The 20,912-nt window shown below is 42.7% G+C and overlaps 1 protein-coding gene across 3 annotated transcripts in view; it reads left to right on the top strand.

Annotated features, from left to right (window-relative positions):
* Positions 1-20,912, top strand: part of grik2 (glutamate receptor, ionotropic, kainate 2) — a 328,033-nt gene that overhangs the window by 166,503 nt on the left and 140,618 nt on the right. The gene's annotated exons all lie outside the window — the stretch shown is intronic.

Here is a 20,912-nt window from a genome sequence, read left to right on the forward strand (position 1 = left end):
GCATTATTCAGTCTTTTAGTGACCTGTCTTATCATTTCTATGCCGATGACATTCAGCTGTATATGTCCTTTAAGCCTCATCAGCTGGATAGGCTGTCCACCCTAGTCCAGGCTTTAACTCAAATCTCTGATTGGCTTTCTAACAATTACCTTGTTTTAAACATGAACAAGACAGAGACCATGATCATAGCTCCTCCTGATCTATATTCTAAAATCCGTCCAGTTCTTGCCCCTTTCTGTTCTTCTGCTGAGCCAAATATTCAAAATCTTGGAATAATATTTGACTCTTCTCTGGGCTTTGACTCACACGTAAAATCTCTGTCTCGTTCCTGTTTCTTTCATTTAAGGAATATTTCTAAACTGCGACATATGGTCTCCTCAGCTGAACTGGAAAAAATTGCCCATGCATTTGTGTCATCGCGTTTAGATTATTGTAATTCCCTATTTACCAGCTTGGATAAATCATCTTTTTCTCACCTCCAAGCTATACAAAACGCAGCAGCCAGACTACTAACTCGCTCTAGCAAGCAAGCTCACATCATCCTATTTTATGTTCTTTACATTGGCTCCCAATAGATTTTAGAATTTGTTTTAAAATCATTGTTTTAACGTACAGAGCACTAAATGGCCCCAGATTATTTATCCAAGCTTCTCACAAAATACACTGCTGCTCGCCGTCTCCGCTTACAGACTCAGAGTTTGTTGGTTGCTCCCAGAACACGTCTGAAGACGAAAGAGAATAGAATTGAAAAAAATGGTAAATAGCCTGTATTTATATAGCGCTTTACTAGTCCCTAAGGACCCCAAAGCGCTTTACATATCCAGTCATCCACCCATTCACACACTGGTGATGGCAGCTACATTGTAGCCACAGCCAACCTGGGGCGCACTGACAGAGGCGTGAATTAGAATAGAATTCAACTTTATTGTCATTGCACATGCACAGGTACAGGGCAACGAAATGTAGTTTGCATCCATCCAGAAGTGCTTTAGCCATGATATAGATATATTACAATATATATTAGCAATAATATAGATATGTAAGTATATTACAGAAATGGGTCTATTGTAATATGTACACTGTATGAGGTATGTTATAAATATGCTATAACTATAAGTATGTACAGGCTGTAGTGAGTACAAGCTATGTACAGGCTATGAACAGGATATAAATATGAAAAACTATACAGAATATGAAATAAATAACTTTACAGAAATATAAGATACACAGCTATACAGAAATGGGAACTATGCAAGTTGTAAACAGTTATAGAATTAAAAATTATCGTGTGATTATTTACACAGAACTTTACAGTAGTGCAGTTAACCCTTTACAGCCGATCGGAGCGGGCACGCTCTGTTTTGCGTAACTATTTTTAAATCCCGGTAGCACTGCAACCACGTAAGCTAGCGCAAAAATTTTTTTTGCATATGAAACCGGAGGAGTTGTACTCACATCTTATGCCATCAGCTTGTCCTAGGTCACGGTTTCCTTCCACATAAAGCTTTGCAAAAACTGCATAAAAAGCGCTTGCAGGAACAAAAACATAATATTCCAGAAACACGCTGTGCCGGTCCGATCAGCTGTTCATAACACTTCCTACGTTGGAATAGACGTCAGCGCGAACTTTTGCATTTCCGCCATTACCTGCCCGAAACCGGAAGTGACGTCAATTTCGCGGAAATGTAGTCTTTTTTTACTATCAGGCCCTCAGGGCCTATACTCGTCTTTTTAAAAGTTATCTTTGACTTTATGACTTTCTGTGTCGTTTCTGGGATGCTTAGGACTCATATTGCACTGCTGGAAATAGTTTATTTTGATGCATATGCTGCTTTTTTGCAAATTTGCAGTATAATATTTATTTTCGTTTTTCCTGCAGTGTATAAAAATTGGTGTATTTCAAAAATAAAACTATGAAGACACTCAAAATAAATTTCCTGTGGTGGGAAACTATTTTGTGCAACTTTTTTGTATTTACAGTTTTGAGGGATAAGCCTCTTAAATTTCTCTAACTAGAAATATATGTTAAAAAAGCAAAAACGATTTTCAATTTTTTTTGTAGTTTATTGCACTTTTTTGCAATTTATGTAATTACTATGCACTTAATGAATACATATTATTAAAATCTGGGCTATAATGGTTGTATTGATGTATAGCAACTTCAAATGCTCCCAAAAATGGCTCCACAGCAGGTAAAAATATAAATGGTAAATGGCCTGCATTTGTATAGCGCTTTTCTAGTCCCTAAGGACCCCAAAGCGCTTCACACTACATTCAGTCATTCACCCATTCACACACACATTCACACACTGGCGATGGCAAGCTACATTGTAGCCACAGCTGCCCTGGGGCGCACTGACAGAGGCGAGGCTGCCGGACACTGGCGCCACCGGGCCCTCTGACCACCACCAGTAGGCAAACATGGGGTTAGTATCTTGCCCAAGGATATTTGGCATGCAGCCAGGAGGCAGCCTGGGATCGAACCACCGACCTTCTGATTAGTGGCTGACCTAATATAATATAAGCTCTGGCGGACTTGGTTCTATGGTAGGTCTTAAAGGGTTAAGAGGCTATATAAAGTGCTGGTGGTTGTGAGTGGTGGTTCAGTCCATGTTATTATTGTGTGTTTGAGGGTACAGTTGTCCATTGTGGGTGTAGGTGGTTGTGGGTGTGTGTATGTCCAGTCCATGAGTTTAGTGTGGGTCAGATGTCAGGAGGCAGAGTTCAGGAGTCTGACAGCTGTGGGGAAGAAGCTGTTCCGGTACCTGGTGGTCTTAGTCCGGAGGCTCCTGTAGCGCCTCCCAGAGGGCAGGAGGGTGAAGAGTCCATGTGATGGGTGACTGGGGTCTCTGATGATTTTCCCAGCCCTTTTCAGACACCGCTTCCTGTAGATGTCTTTTATGGCAGGAAGTGGTGCTCCGGCGACGCGCTGGGCAGTTTTCACGACCCTCTGCAACGCCTTCCGGTCCGAGGCAGAGCAATTCCCGTACCAGACTGTTATACAGTTGGTCAGGATGCTCTCAATGGTGCAACGATAGAAGTTCACCAGGATGTCTGAGGACAGGTGATTCTTCCTCAGAGTCCTCAAGAAGAAGAGGCGCTGGTGAGCCTTGACCAGCTTGGAGCAGTTGGTCGTCCAGGTGAGATCCTCGGAGATGTGGACTCCCAGGAACTTGAAGCTGCTCACACGCTCCACAGCCATCCCCTTAATGTGGATGGGTGGATGTGGGTCAGCATTCCTCCTGTAGTCCACGATGAGCTCCTTGGTCTTCTCGATGTTAAGCAGCAGGTTGTTTGTGTCGCACCACTCAGCCAGACGATCCACCTCCTCCCTGTAGGCGGCCTCATCGTTGTCACTGATGAGGCCAATCACCGTGGTGTCATCTGCAAACTTAATCATGGTGTTAGAACCATCAGCAGGTCTGCAGTCGTGGGTGAAGAAGGAGTAGAGGAAAGGGCTCATCACACAGCCTTGTGGTACACCGGTGTTCATTGTGATGGTAGATGAGCGGCGGTTATCCAGCCGGACATGTTGGGGCCGGTTGGTCAGGAAGTCCAGTAACCATTTGCAGATGAGGGAACTGATGCCCAGGTCTGTCAGTTTCTTAATGAGTTGTGAGGGGTGGATTGTATTGAATGCTGAACTGAAGTCTATAAACAGCATTCTGGCGTAGGTGTTGTTGTCCAGGTGTGAGAGGACAGAGTGCAGTGCGATGGAGACTGCATCCTCTGTGCTCCTGTTCTGGCGGAATGCGAATTGGTGGGTAAATGGTAAATGGCCTGTATTTATATAGCGCTTTACTAGTCCCTAAGGACCCCAAACCATATTTACATATCCAGTCATCCACCCATTCACACACTGGTGATGGCAGCTACATTGTAGCCACAGCCACCCTGGGGCGCACTGACAGAGGCAAGGCTGCCGGACACTGGCGCCACCGGGCCCTCTGACCACCACCAATAGGCAGAAGGTGAAGTGTCTTGCAGGTGAAGTGTCTTGCCCAAGGGCACAACGACCGAGACTGTCCAAGCCGGTGCTCGAACCGGCAACCTTCCGCTTGAGCAACGATCTCCCCAGGGGTCCGGGGGTGGGGGGGGGTGGGGGGGTGGGGGGGGGGTGGGGGGGTGGGGGGGGGGAGACTGGATTTGAAGTGTGCTAGGACCAGCTGCTCTAAGCACTTAGTGATGATGGGGGTGAGTGCTACTGGGAGGTAGTCATTGAGGCTAGATGGGTTGGAGTTTTTGGGTATCGGGACGATGGAGGAGGATTTGAAGCAGGCCGGTACCACAGCGTGGGCTAAGGACAGATTGAATATGTCTGTCAGCACTCCTGCAAGCTCCCCAGAACATGCTCTGAGAACATGCCCGGGGATGCCATCAGGACCTGCAGCCTTGTGGACATTGATCCTGCTCAGCACCGCTCCTACATCGGTGGGGGAGAGAGTCAGAGGTTGGTGGTCTGGCGTCACGTCTGTTTTGGTTGTGGTTGTTCCCTCGCTCAAAACGAGCATAAAAGTTGTTGAGCTCGTTGAGGAAGGAGACATCAGAGGATGCGGGGGAGGGTTTGGTGGTCCTGTAGTCTGTAATGGTCTGGAGTCCTTGCCACATGCGTCGGGGATTGGAGTTGGAGAAGTGTTCTTCTACCTTCTTTTTGTAATGGTGTTTGGCTTTTTTGATGCCCTTCTTTAGATTAGCCCTGGCTGTAGTGTAGGCGTGTGCATCTCCTGACCTAAAGGCGGTGTTGCGGGCCTTCAGGAGGAGACGAACATCCCGGTTCATCCAAGGCTTCTGGTTGGGGTACATGGTGATCCGTTTCTGGGTGGTGACACTGTCTGTGGTTTCGGAGATGTAATCCAGTACAGATGAGGCGTACTGGTCCAGGTCTGTGTGGGTGAACATATTCCAGTTTGTGTTTTTAAATCTGTCCTGGAGCACTGCGTCTGTCCCCTCTGGCCACACTTTAATTGTCCTCACAGCAGGTTTCACACGTTGGATGAGTGGTGAATACCGAGGTGTGAGGAACAGGGAGAGATGGTCCGATTGTCCAATGTGGGGGAGGGGTGTGGCTTTGTAGGCTCCAGCCAGGTTGGAATACACATGGTCTAAAGTCTTGTCTCCTCTGGTGTGGCAGGAGACATGTTGGTGGAATCTGGGGAGGACTGTCTTTAAGTTGGTGTGGTTGAAGTCGCCAGCAACAATAAAAGCAGCCTCGGGGTGTTTATTCTGGTGTTTGTTAATGGCTGCAGAAAGTTCTTTCATGGCCAACCTAGCATTAGCGTCGGGGGGTATATACACGGCAGTGAGTATGATCGAAGTGAGTTCTCTGGGGAGATAATAAGGTCTGCATTTGACCATTAAAAACTCCGCATTAGGTGAGCAGTGACTCTCAGTAGTAGTGGAGTTCATGCACCAAGCATTGTTAATATAAATGCACAAACCTCCACCTCTGGTCTTGCCAGAGTCGTCGGCTCAGTGTGTGTAGCATCCTGCTAACTCGATAGCATTGTCCGGGCAGCTGTTGTTCAACCATGTTTCGGTGAAAAACATGACATTTGAGTCCATAATCCGTCTGTTGTTAGTGATGGAGAGCCGTATCTCATCCATTTTGTTTGCCAGAGAATGGACATTGGCGAGGAAAATACTGGGTAAAGGCAACCGGTGTGGTGTTAGCTTTAGCTTAGCTTAGTATACAGAAACATCTGTGCTGAGTTTAGCCTGGAAGTCCCGAGGTCAAAATGGGGACAGTATCACCCTCAACCCATAATCTTTTATTGTAAAACATGATTTTGGTGCCGACACCTATCCAAGAATAAAACTGAAATACAGTGCAAAGCAGAACACAAACAGCAGTCTACGTTTTCTTATTATTTTATAATTATAAAATGTATATGTATATATATTTCCTAACTCGCATCAACCCTTGCTTGCCATCCTGAACCCTGTCAGCAATCCCAAAACAGTGCTCATACCCAGCCCTGCTTTAGGTGTAAATGGCTTGCAGCAATCCTCTAGCTATCATTTCTTTCGCTCTCATTGGCAGCTAGCAGTGATCTTCAGGACTCATTTCCTGGCATCATTTTGAGGGCATGTACACTGATGGGATATGGGGAGACACATATTGTCATTACAAAGGAAAGGCAGCCATCATAATGATTTGGTTTTACACAGTCAATTTCCTCCCCTATTGAAGCAAATTATTGTGAAATTCTACAACATAAATGGTGAAGCACTGTCTCTCTGCCTTTTTCTCTGGTGTGCATGCCAGTGCCTTTTTGGACATTTTATCTCCCCAGTGAAAAATAGTTTGCAGTTCATGGGAGTGGTCAGCGGAGTTCCGTGGCACCCTCGTTTCCCTTCAACAGATGAAGGGAAACGAGGGTGCCACGGGAAGAAATGTGAAAATATTTTCCAAATGTGTAAAAGAGCCGCTTGGAGTCGTAGCTGCAGGCAGGGGTGCAAAAATAAACAGGAGCCCAGAGGCAGTCCACTCTGCTTCTATTCAACTATAAAAGTTGTTTTTGTTTTTTTGTAAATTTATACTTAATAAATAAGTTGACTAATACAAAACAAGCTTTTTTTTTTTTTGTAAAGATGTCAAAATTGTGTTGGACCATTCTACTACTACTACCATTGTATGACATGCACTACAGGACACAAAATTATTTTAGCCCAGCAATTTAGCAAATTCTATTGAGCAGCTTACACCGATCCATCTATCATGACCCCGCAGCACCATATCTGCCTTTTTTGGGGTTAAAGTGTGTCCTGTCAGTGTTATGTCATAATGAAATGAAACTATTGACACCTGACAAACGTCACTCATACCTGAGAAATCTGCACCGAGTTTTGGAAGATTTTAGCAATGTTCTACTGACAGCAAGCAAAGCTCTCTAGCAGAAAGAGACACAGACAGGAACATTTGCTCTTCTAACATTAAATCCAGATTATTTCTTTCTATAATGTCTGTCCAGATTCATCGCTCTGTCTTCACTATACATTATAAATCACTCTGTGCCACCTGTTCATGAGGTGGTGCACATTACTGTCATTGTCTGTAAATGAAAAACTGCTTCAGAAGGTTACATTTGTAAAAACCCTAAACAATTATAAATTATGAATGACCTTTGTAGTCCACAGTTTAATCATTTCTACAGCCATATGGGTGAATGTTGAATTATTCAGCCCAATACTCCATAAGTCCCTGCTGTTTAAACAAATTAACTACATAAAACAACCTGTAGTATGAAAGCTATTTATTAGTGAAAATACAGATCCAACATTCACAGCCAGATGGACCTCTCTGTTCATTTTATAGTTTCATTTGTATTAAAATAACACTGCTATTCGGATTAGCTGCTGTTCATGTGCTTCTGACTGTAACATCCTTCAGCTTGTACCAGTCTTCGTGTTCTGCATGTTGCCAGATTCTCTGGTAAAAATGTGAACATCACACCATGTCCAAAGTCTCTTTCAGGTATTCCCAGGTGTCAATCCACATAACACCAAAAATAATCTAATGCTGACCTCACTGTTGGAGACGTTATCTCCTGCTCTGAGCAGCAGATGAACCTGTTGCCCATTCCCTTAACTCAAACGTATGTGCTTTATTTACAGCATAACTACAGGAGTGAAATGTTTGTACGTCTGGCCTGAGCTAAATTTGTGATTACGCCTTAATACACAAAGTTAGTTTCACCATTAATTTAAGCACCAATTAATACAATTAGTCTTGTCTCTGGACAGACCGGTTATTGAACCCCCAATAACCCCCCCCCGATAAAATTATGAATTAACTTGCATAAATAGGCTGTTGATTTTCTTTACTCATTTCAGGTATTACCATAAAAATAGTTGCATGTTTAATCATCTGAGAATTTACCCAGATTTATTTATTTATTTAGACATCTAGAGATCTTGAACCCCCAAATGTTCAGCACAAAGTTACGCCGATGGGACAGACTCCATGGAGAGAGTCACATCTGGGTCTCAGCTGTGGTCCAGAGCAAGTTTCACCTTCATTCACACATTTAGCTGCAGAGTGTTTGTCAACAGTGTGAGTCTGGAGTTAAGTTTACCTTATACTTAATCCACAAAAACAAACAAGCAAGCAGAAGATAAACAAAAGCTGCATGATGCTCAATCTTTCAAACAGCAAAATCTGATTTCCAGGTGTTTTTTTAGTGCTCAGATCAGATAAATTCATCATTGTGGGTGATTTTAACATCCATCTAGATGCAGAAAACGAAAGCCTCAGCATGACATTTAATCTGTTATTATCAGTCAAATATTATAAAAGCTCTAGGTACGTTAATGGTGACTAATTTCTTCAAAAATTAGGGAAAAACATTGACTGACTAGTCTAGAACTAAGAAACACTCAGATGTTACTAATAATGTAATATGCTGGATAACTGTGCATCGTCCATTTTGAACATTATACATTACACTCCAGATAATGAAGAAGAAAAACACTGAAAATAAACTGATGTTATGAATGATAAGACAACATTTTCACGTCTTTTTAAAACAGGACAAATTAACATTAGAAAAATGAATAAACTGCAACTGTGGTGCATTGTCAGTAATGCACACTGTTCAAAAATTCATGACAACCACTTCAATAAAAGCTAACATCTAAAACAAGACAATGTTAAATTATCCATCCATTTACTTCCACTTATCTCAAGTCGAGTCACCCAAAGCAGACAAGCCCAGACCCAGACCTCCTCCAGCTTCCAGAAACGTCTAGCTGTTCCCAGGCCAGCCAATAGTCTCTCCAACTAGTCCCAGGTCTACTCTGGGATCTGCTCAGACACCTTTACTAAGGAGACACTCGTCATGGTCCGGGGTGTGCGGCTGGAAATAGGCTCCTGAGCCTAGTCTCAGTTCCTCTCACCTGGAGCTGCTTGCAGTCAGTCAGGCCAGAGTGATTTGAGGGTGAATCTCTTTTTACGGATTCAAGGATTCAAGGAGCTTTATTGTCATTTGCATCACATGTTAACATGAGGTGGAATGAAATTATGCACACACGGTCCCGGAGTGAAAAGAAACAAAATAATGAAGAAACTGAATTTTTATTTTTTATTTTATAAATAAATAAATAAATAGTTGGGTTTCTTTTTTGTTTTGGTGGGGTTAATACTTACAGTATAATAAATAATACTGTAAGTAGAGTGCAACAACCTGAGTACCAGTATGGAGTGTGGGTATAAATATAGGTGTAAATAAATACTTTAGCAGCAAAGAGCATGATGATAAAGTGACGGTGTCAGTAAGTGTCAGTAGTGATTAAGGTGCTACAATAACAGTTCTTGTCCATTATGCACTAAGAAGTCTCACAGCTCCTGGAGTGAAGCTGTTTCTCAGTCTGCTGGTTTTGCATTTAATGCTCCTCAGCCTCCTGCCTGAGGGGACAAAGAGTGTGTGTGCTGGGCGAGTGGGGTCCTTCATGATACAGGTGGCCCTCTGCCTGCATCTGGAGGTGTATATGTCTGTGATGGTTGGGAGGCTGCCTCCGACCACTCTCTGTGCAGCCTTCACCACCCTCTGTGGAGCTTTCCTCTCTGCCACAGTGCAGTTTCTGTGCCACATGTTGATGCCAGAGCACAGAACACTCTCCACCGCACATCTGTAGAAGGAGATGAGGACTGAGCTCTCCATTCCCGCACGCTTCAACCTCCTCAGGACGTAGAGCCTCTGGTGAGCCTTCCTGATCAGGCTGGAAGTGTTTTTCCACGTGAGGTTGCTACCCAGGTACTTATAGCTGGGTACTACTTCGACTGCAGATCCTCCAACGTGCAGGGGTGTGTGTCCTCCTCTCTTGAAGTCCACAAACATCTCCGTCTTCTTCTCATTTTCCTGCACCAGTCCTCCAAGTGTTCCACCTCCTTCCTGTAGCCGGTCTCATCATTGTTTGTGATGCAACCAACCACAGCTGTTTTGTCTGCAAACTTTACAATATGACAGCCTGGATGGTTGGGTGAGCAGTCATATGTAAGCAGCGTGAACAGGAGGGGACTTAGCACACAGCCCTGAGGGGAGCCAGTGCTGAGGACTCTGGAAGATGAGGAGACGTTGTGGATCCTCACAGACTGCGGTCTGTTGGTCAGGAAGTCCAGGACCCAGCTACAAAGAGAGGAGCTCAGTCTCAGTTATTTGTCAACAAGTGTCTGCGCGATAATTGTATTGAACACAGATGAGAAGTCCACGAAGAGCAAACGGACGAGCAAATGTGACTGCTAACTGCCCTGTTCCAGTCTGCATCTCAGGCCCCATTTCCCCTCTCTAGATCCACGTTGCCCAGGCTGCGTCACGTCAAGTTCTGCGTTTCATTGCTTTTTGTCTTTTCTAAGTTTTCAAAGTCTAATCAATAAATATATTGTAAAACCACCTGTCTCTCTTCTGGCCTACTGCACCTGAGTCCAGTTTTGGTACTGACCACTCGGTCCTGTGACACAGCTGGCTCCTTTCAGTGTGCAGGAGCAGTGGCTCTACTCTTAGCCCCTCCCAAATGACTGAACTCCTCACCCTATTGGAAGGAAGAGCGCCTCCACCTTTCAGAGAAAGCTCATTTGTGCTGTTTGTATCCACAAGCTTATTTTATAAAAGAGCTAGCAATAATAGCATGAATATCGGGCTAGGTTAACAGTTTTATGCTGTTTCTCACCTCCATGTGGTGGCAGAGGGCAGCATAATATTAGGACACCACTGGCACTGGGTACCAACTAAAATGCAAATAGAACAGAACATCCCTTTTTTATTGTACACTGAGCAGGATTCAGAGTGCTTGGAAGCAGTCAGGGGAAGAAGGTGTTTGTGAGTCTGGAGGTGTGGGACCTGATTGGCCACAGGTGCTGACTGGTGGACAAACAGGTGGTGGGCAGGATGCAGGGGTCATCTGTGATGGCCCTGGTTTTCCTGGGACAGGAGGATCTAGCGATGGCCTCCAGTGGGGGCAGAAGGTGCCAGTGACTTTTTGGGCAGTGTTAATGACCCCCTGCACAGCCTTCCTGCTCTCAGTTGTGGCCCCTGAGTACAAAACAGCAGGCTGGAGTAGATCAAGGTTCAAGGTTCAAGGTTCAAGGTTCTTTATTTGTCACATGCATAGTTATACAAGTATAACACACAGTGAAATGTAGTCTGACACGCTCCTCGACATGTGCAAAAAAATTGGGGGGGGGGGGGGGGGGGGGTGTAGAGGAAAAACATTATATATATATATATATATATAGTATATACATTGGGTGAATGTGCAGTAGTAGCAGCAAGCAGGTGAATTCTGTACATTAATATGAATAGACATCTGACTATTTTACAGGATAGACAATATAAACATATTTAAAATTAAAGGAATTGAAATGTACATTGTGCCTTGGTTTAGTGTCTGGAAGAGTCCTGACTCAGTCAATTATAGATGATGTGAGAGGGCGGGTGTGTGTGTTTAGGGCACGGATGGCTTGGGGATAGAAGCTCCTCTTGAGTCTCTCTGTCCTTGCCCAGAAGATGCGGAACCTTCTACCAGATTGCAGAAGTTGGAACAGTTTGTTGCCAGGATGGGACGGGTCCTTCAGTATCTGCGCTGCTCTAGTCCGGCATCTCCTGGTGTAGGTGTCCTGAAGCGGGGGGAGAGCAATCCTGCAGCAGCGTTCTGCTGTACGGATCACTCTCTGGAGAGCTTTTTGGTCCTTCACACAGATCACGCTCTCCACTGAGGAGCGACAGAAGGCCAGCTGCAGTTTCTGATCCTGAAGGCTGCTGGACCTTCTTTACCAGGGTGTGGATGTTGTGGGTCCAAGTAAGGCCGTCTGAGATGTGGGTGCCCAGAAACCTGAAGGTCATCAGCTTGACGATGGTTGGTTGGGTGGATTGGTGTACAGTCATATGTGTACAGGGCCTTACAGTAGTTAAAGATGTCATCACTCTAGCTAAGCATTGCCTTAACCTTAACATTTTACCATTAGAGAAAAAAAAGATCATTACAGCTACTTTCAATACCCCGATTAATCTTTCTGAGTTAACATTTGAGGGTTTGATAGTCTTAGAGTAGAGCAGCATTATTTCTGTCATGAGGAAACGATGATTCTGTCCTTTTATATCATTTGAATTCTTACAGATCTCATGTTTTTCTTTCTTTCTTCTTCTCTGTTTTTACAGTGAATAATGTGCAGGTTTATGTATGTAAACTGTCTGGCCTGAATTTGTCTCTTTAAGTCCACAGCACCATACTGACTCATCATGTGGGATAGGAAGTGAAAGGTGGATGGAAATAAAGCAGGAGTGTGAGGGCATTCAGACTGAGGCTGGCTGGTGAGAGCAGATTTTAATCAGAGAGGCTGGTAGCAACAGCAGCGTGGCCCCAAGGGCCCAGGCATCACATCACATTATAACCCAGCCCAAACAGAGGCGCCAAAATGGCCAGGCCTGAAATAACAGATAACCCTGCCAAATCACATCATCATCCAACCCGCTGTGGTCTTAATCTGCCTCATCCTCCCGCACTAATGAAGCTAATGGAGAGAATAAGCGACATGCTCTTTCTTCTCTCTCCCTTTCCCAGTCAATATCATCTCATTAATGGCATTGCTGCTCGTGTTGGAGAAAAGATCTGAAATGTTGTTTTTGTTTTGTTTTGTTTTTTCTTTTGCTTGCATTCCTTTTACGAACAAGTAGAAACAAACAAATATCCAAACTGTAATGCTCAGTAGCTGCATGAGGCTGTGACAGATGAGAGAAGTATATTCTTTGAAATGTTTAAATTATGTATTAAGGACTCAGTCTAATGTATTATTTAATGCATGTCTTTGAGCATATTCACACCTATAGTTCATTTACTCTAGTCATAATTAATGAGCTTCAGAAGTATCAAACCTGTCTTTGCTCATGAAATTACAATTAATGTGGAGCCAGAGACGTCAGTATCTCACATACATCCTGTGAATATATGAACACGGTGTTCCTACGTCGTCCATTCTTTTATTTATTGTGTTTGAGTCTGTTAATCTAAGCTGTTCATATGCAACTTTTATTGTTTTGATATTGCATTGCTATGCTCTTAGGCAGCTTTTTGTTTATTGCTGCAGTTGAAATAAGGAGAACTGCTTTTGTGCTAAGCGATTTTATTGCATGCAAGCAAGTTCCCAATGTAGTGTTGATTTTGCTATGTGTGCAGTAGCTTGTATACAAACAGATATCACAAACATTACATTTTCAATATGCTATTGAAATCAGAATCAGAATCAGAATCAGAATACTTTATTGATCCCTGGGGGAAATTATTTTTTGTTACAGTGCTCCATTTTAAACCAACATTAAGACAAGACAGACAATACGCTAACTAAGAATAGTACAATATATACATATATATGCATACATACATAAGTCACTTATAAATAAATAGTTGGAAAAGAAACATGTGTAGCTGTAGCAGCAAACAGTGTGATAATAAGGGTTATTAAAGGTTATTACTGAAAGTGGTAGGCACCCTAATCCCAACCTAATAATAACCTAATAGTCCGTAATCCTGTGTTATTAGATTATGTGATTTTGGGCTTTTGAAAATTGTTTTCTCAAACTTTTTCCTTTTAACACTGTATTTACTTTCTTTCTTTCTTTGAAACCGAGCATCAGATTTATTACAATGGATGTGACTTTAAAGAGTTAAACCACCATATAATTAGTATTATATAGTTTCATATAATTTGGTTTTACATTCTTGATTCTGAAAGCTAGTTTGGTTTAATGTTTATTTTAAATCAACAAACCTTTGCCTCACACAAATCAGTAGCTATGATTAATGGGCGGCTAGCATGGCACCTTGCAGAAGCCGATCCTTGAGCAGCACAGTAAGTCTAACATGAGCTGGTGTTCCAAACAAATTGGAATGTCTGACACAGATTTGATAAAAAATGTATCAATCACCAGTCCATAAATTTGCTAAATTAACTCAGATGTCCATGGGGCAGTTTACAGTTTGATATATGAGCCTGTCACTGAAGGCTTTTTGCAAACTGTGTCTGTCTGCGTATGTGTTTAGAAAGTACAGCAACTTTTTGTAAATCACAAAGAAAACTAACCACGCTGTCAGCAGTGTTATTGAGTCATAGTAAGGCTTCATTCATGAAACTTTCTCCATGCCGTTTAATATGATATATTCATGATATACAATATATGGTTTCTAGAATTTTCCTTTCAAGGTCAACTCTGACTTTGGGCACTGAAGGACAAGGTCCAGCACTTAGGTCTCAGGTGTCCTTTATTGTTGTGACGTTTAAACACAATCTGTAAAAAACAAAAGTGTTTGTAATATAAAGTTTGTAGTTTCAGTCATTGGATTCGGCGTGACCTTCACCTTATTGTCACCTAAGTGAAATTGTCCTGAGCAGTTATTGACAGCTAGTATCAAATGATATACTCAAAACTGTTGATGCTAGAGTGCTAGCAAACAGACAAACAGTCAGTTACATACTCCCTCCCTTCTGGGGGATGGATGTTACAGTCAGAAAGCTGGATGATATATGTGGGGAAACAAAAGCAAAATGTAAAATAAACTTTAAATTAAAAACGTAAACCTTTGTGAAACTACACTGAATAAAAGGGATTGGCCACCTCTTGGATTTACGTAAGCATCTTGCGTGTATTTAACACAAGTGCCTCATGCTTTAAAGTTAAGTGTAACTATATAGTGTAGAAACTACATGATATGCAGAGAGGCAGATTAAACTGTTCATATCATGTTCGAGTGAAGTAAGTCAATAACTTACTGCGCCACTGCACGGGGTTTCAGGAAGGCATCCATCTCAGTCAAGTCGAGCAGCCGCCTCTACTTTGTTTGGTTTACCGAAAAAAGTAAATTGGGTGGATGTTTCATTAAAAAAGTCTAACTTGTAATTTGAACACAATAGTTTCATGTTTCTATGAACGTAATTAAATCATGAAGGATCTGTACGAAATTCAACAACTTAAGTTGTTCTTGTTGAGATGACCTGATACAATCTAGTGAAAGTGGTTAGTTGCTTAACTCATGAAATTCACAAGATCGCACGAGATGTCAAACTGCAGGAAAATCACTGGAGTTATAAGAGGCAGACAACTACACCCACACCATGTGTTTGCTATCACTATTTATTGTGGTTTAACCTGTCAAGGACAAAAACGTACAGAAAATTCTGCATCAAGCCTTGTAATCATAGCTTTCCTGCTTTTGATAAGCCTGGATTGGTGGCATGGTGGTTAGTGCTGCTGCGTCACAGCAAGAAGGTCCTGGGTTCATAATCCACAGTCTGGCTAGTTTACAGTTAGGTTAGGTTAATTGGTGATTCTAAATTACCTGTCAATGTAAATGGTTGTTTGTCTCTATGCGATAGACTGGTGGGCTGTCCAAGGTGTACCCTGTCTCTTTAACTCAGTTGTTTAAGTTTCTGCCAAAGCAAAACATTTGTGTGCAACCAATGTCCACTATTGAATCAAGTAAATCCAACATGGCCTTTTTTCAGTGTATACAGGAATAGGGAGAGTTCAGTCTGTTTTGTCTTGAGCTTTGTTCCTTAAGTGAAGAACAACCAAGAAATCCTAATAAAAGTACTGCGTTTGCAGTACCTCTAAAAATGACAGAAACTTGACCTTGCAAGGCTCTAAACTTAACCGGGGTCATCTTGGCACTAATTGTGAATTTGATGGGACTATATTGTAAAGAAGTCATGGATTGTGTAACATGAAACCTTCTGGGTAACTTTGTCAGTTGCTTGTCAGCAGGATTTTGGACTAAACTCTTCATGGATGTATTGCTAACATAAGTAAAAAAGAGCTCACGGGGTCATAATGGAAGAATATAAAGGTTTCTAGTATTTGGACAATTAGGATTTTCTTTGTATTTTTTTTATGTACTCTCACAGTGATTTTAAATCAATCAAGATGCGACTGTAGACTTTCTGCCATCTTTATATAACCTTCCGGTTAAAACACTTAACAGCAACTGGAGATCCTTTTACATATAAGGATGGCTGCCTGAAGTCTATAGTCCATGGACATCACAAACCGCTGTGTTTCCTCCCTTGAGATGCTCTGTCAGGTCTCTATTGTAGCTGCCTTCAGTTGTTGCTTGTTTGTGGTTCTGTCTGCCTCCAGCTATGTCTTGAGTAACTGAAGAACCATGTATATGTCTACATTCATGCTGCTGCATCTAACAACTATTAAATCCTCAGTAAAACACCGAACAAATATACATGCTCATACCAGAAAAAAACCCTCCACCACGACATGTTTAATCCAGAGCTGAATTCAGAATTCCTGCTCCTCACATACAAGGTCTTAAATAATCAGGCCCCATCTTTTCTTAATGACCTTGTCAGGGAACAAAACTGTCAAACAATGAAAAAAGTCTCAGTCCAACAGTTCAAAAAGTTCAGAGGCCCAACTGTGACTTCTGCAGTGGCCACATAGGAGTCCCACAAGCCAACCACGGTTCCTGGTGGGCAGCATTGCTGGCGAGATCCTTCTGGTGGCCTGTCACGGGTCTGGTGGCAGTAAACTGTTCTGGTGGGCAGCTGGAGATCTGGTGGCTCTGGTGGCAGACCCCGGGTCCAGCTTTGGCTGGGAAACATACTCTGGCAGGAAGTGACGTTGCATGGAAGGCAACCTGGGACATGGACGCGCAAGCCATCCTGGATTTGGATGTGGAAAGTGAGGAGCGCTGGTGGCATGGACACTGCTTCCTTGTTGACAGCGAGGCCGAGCCAATAGAAATGGTAACCTCCTGTTCATCTGTTTTTTGATCATCTGTGACTGAATTCATCAAAACAACAGAGTCCGATGTACTCACTGCGGTGATTAGTGTTGCTGCACCATGGTCAGCTGACCCCGCTGAGAGAGTTGAGGAGTAGTGTGATGATGGTGGCATAATGGATGGTCAGAAGGTGGAGCAACGACTGGCGACAGGCAAACCATCCGCTGGTGCTGTGAATACCAGGTTGCAAGGGCTTCTAGGAGGGCAGCTGGACTCTCCCTGCATGGACTGCCCATGCCAAACAGTTCGAATCGGTGACTCGCTCTCAGATCCAAAATAATTTCTGGGAAACTGGGGAAACGCTGTGGATGATAGGAAAATATAAAAAAAAGACTAACTGTAAGTGTCTTTTGTACTTATCCGTGGCCTGGATTACACTCTGGCAATAATCCCACAGTTGCGCGAGCATTTCCTCCTCCGTGGCGAAACCTGAGTCCCCTGTGGCTGGATCGTTCTCTCAGGGAATGCGAGGAAAGTAGGACCCAAATGCAGGACTCTCTGTGAGGAATGCAGTGCGTTTATTTACAGTGCAATCACAACAAGATGCAGACTGAATCCCGTGTGTGATTCCGGTGAATGTGTGTCCCTGACTCCCGTGCAGTATCTCCTCCCAGTGACTATGGTCCGTGTTTCCACTCTCTCTGTTTCTAAACCCCGTGTGCTTGCTCTGTCTTCCCGTTTCTGCGATCCTGCAGGAAACCACAAAAGCAGCCATAAGAAACTACTCTCTAACGGCAAACAACACACTTCCAAACATTTATGTTCACTGGGTAAACTGTCAGTTTCTCACACAGCAATCCAGCGTTGATGGGAGCTCAGCCACTCAGTTAAGAAGCTCCTGAGACAATGCTGATTAGCTGCAGGTTCCCTGCAGGCGGGAACACACTCGACAGCTCTGGAATCAGACAGAAACCAGGACACCAACATACACGTAAAAAGGGAAACTAGGGGCAACAGCACAATACATGGCAGGTCACGCTGCAAAGACCGCCAACCCAAGATAAACCAGCAAATATAAAAAAGTCCATAACTACTCATGAACCCTGGGTCCCCAGATCCAGGTCGTTGACAATCCTTGTAGTACCATATCACCCTATTAGAGCACTTCGCTCTTGCTCTGCAGGCCTACTTGTTGTTCCTATAGTATTTAAAAGTAGAATGGGAGGCAGAGCCTTCAGTTTTCAGGCCCCTCTTCTGTGGAACCAGCTTCCAGTTTGGATTCAGGAGACAGACACTATCTCTACTTTCAAGATTAGGCTTCAAACTTTCCTTTTTGCTAAAGCATATAGTTAGGGCTGGACCAGGTGACCCTGAATCCTCCCTTAGTTATGCTGCAATAGACGTAGGCTGCCGGGGGATTCCCATGATGCACTGGGTGTTTCTTCGTCACTCACTACCTCTCTGCACTGAATTACTGTCCTGTCTTCCTACCCCCACCCCAACCGGTCGCAGCAGATGGCCCCGCCCCGCCCCTCCCTGAGCCTGGTTCTGCTGGACGTTTCTTCCTGTTAAAAGGGAGTTTTTTTCTTCTGTTTGTTGTCCGACAGTATGTGTGTGGCTTTCCTGGAAAATGGTTTCTTGTATTTTCTATAGTCATTAAATTGTTTAAAAGAACAGAAAAACATGCTTAGCTTGTGCGTATCTGCCATCCCAGTACGTTACCTGCTTGTAATTAAACAGTTTTGTCACATCTGTTTTGACTATAGATGCTGTTGATGATGTTTTGATTAAAGAGACCAAGACTAATTACATTTATATGACCCTCGTGAGTTTAATAAACTCCAGGAGTTGGTTAACCGTCTTTTGCTTAAGGAGTAATAAGCCTTTGACGTGTTACAATGTATTTATTTGTTTTGTTTTTTTCATGGACATGACCAAATGTGTTTGTTGAATCAGTACTCAAGCAGAGAAATGAACAGGTGACTGCCTGATTTTTCTTTCCATCACAATCCTTCGTGCCCTGCATACAAATATTCATGACATATCAGTACAGCTTGTGTGTACAATGCTGAGAAAAGCAGAAATAGCTGATGGCTGTGAGTGACCTAGTCATGACTAAGGCCTCTGAGAGATTCCAAGAGTACAAAACATGCTCAATTTTTAATCCCTTCAAGTAGCTGGAAGCCGGGGCTGAAGAGTCACAGTGCAATGAGGGAGGGAGGCTACTAAGCTGCCTTGGATCATTAGTTGAAGGCTAAACTTTCCTCCTACACACACACAAACACAAACCCCTAAACCCAAGTTCTCTGTGCCGCTCCCAAGTGCACCCTTATATCTCAAGGTGTTTATGTTTCAATCACAAGAGCCACAGCAGTGTGACCACAGCGTTCTGCATGACTAGCAAAGCTGCAGCTCCAACAGCCGTCCCTCACTGCTTCAGGAATCAGTTTTTTTGTGGTATAACAAGTCTCAACTCTGGAAATTTGCTATTGGCTTTGTGTCCCTCTTTCTGTGAGGAACTTCAAAATAAATCCATCACTGTCCCCCGTGGAGAAATGTTAAGAAGGGATAGAATCGACCTCTGCCTGTTTTTTCCTATTGTTTGAACATCTGTCACATGCAATACGGCTTATACAGTTGTGATAGAACATTTTGCAACAATACATCTCATGGCTCTGTTCCAGTGTTACTTCAGAGAGTCTGTGGAAAGTAAACAGAGTCTATGTATATATATATATGTGTATATATATGCATATGTATATATATATATATGTGTATATATATATATATACACATATGTATATATATATATATATGTGTATATATATATATATACACATATGTATATATATATATATACATATGTGTATATATATATATATATATATATATACACATATGTATATATATATATATATACACATATGTATATATATATATATATACACACACATATATATATATATATATATATATATATATATATATAGATAGATAGATAGATAGATAGATAGATAGATAGATAGATAGATAGACATATGTGTGTATGTAGGCTGTGTGTGTGTGTCTGTGTGTTTGTTTATCTGAATGTGAATCTCTACTAAAACGTTAAGTGGCAATTATCAGGCCAGCAGTTTCAAACACTGTGGGGTATATGAGAAATACATGTGTGTAATTCTAACCATCACTTGAGTCTGGTCAGTGAGTCAGTGCGTTTATCCTTTGTTATGCCAGTTTTCCAAACCCTGTTATGAACCTTTATTCTCAAGTTAGCTTCTCTTCCTCCTTGCAAGGGAGCATGCATTTACTGAGAGTAGGCTGCAAAAAGCTTCAGGAAGTTATCAGCCCATCCCCAGTGTGGGGAAAGCTGTTTCTTGCCATTTTGTTTCCATGGCAATGTTGATGAGCTGGTTGTTTAGTAGGGATGTGGGTTGGTGGCTTGGGGTGCAGGGAACCTTTGCAGCTTCCAAGTCCACCTGGGTATTTTAACAATTCATAAAAGTGTTGAAATCAATCTGAGCTTAGGAGATTTAATTAATCTTCCCGACTCTCAGAGTGAAAGAAAGAGAGCGGAAGAGATGGAATGAGAGAGGGAGAGACAGGTGGAAAAATAGACAGTGTAAGGTTTAACGCTCATATTGGCTGACACAAGGGAAAAGCAGCTTTTAAAGCATTTAGCTGTAATTTCATTCAGGAGTGACATAATTGATTTTAATGAGATGTTTATGGAGTGAAGTGCCGGTGTTGCTAAATCATTTGCAAGTCTGCCTGACGGGTACTTGTGAGGCTCGCACCAGGGAGAAGCAGAGAGGCACACAAACCTCTCCTGCCAGAACTCCTCCAGCAATTCTCAGCTCATCTTTTCTCTTTCCTGCACACCACTTAATGCATTTGGCTTCTTCTTATTTTAATTAAGAGCACACTTAAATTAAATACTTTTTTTATGACTTTGATTAGGCTTTTGTACAAGTTCACTTCTAGTCCTGCTGACTTCTCCTGTATATAGCATACACGGTGTAACTGACTGACAGGCTGTCACATTGCTATTATGAGTTCCCTCTGGGCCTGTGTGCTTTATAACAGAGAGAATAGATGGCATCATGACAGAGTGCAGCTCCTGCCCTCAACACTAAAAGGAACACTGCCTGCAATGAAAATGGCAGTGGAGCTGAATTCTTTCCATTCAAAAGCAC

Source organism: Maylandia zebra, linkage group LG11 (assembly GCF_041146795.1).
Source record: "Maylandia zebra isolate NMK-2024a linkage group LG11, Mzebra_GT3a, whole genome shotgun sequence".
Classification (NCBI taxonomy): Eukaryota; Metazoa; Chordata; class Actinopteri; order Cichliformes; family Cichlidae; genus Maylandia; species Maylandia zebra.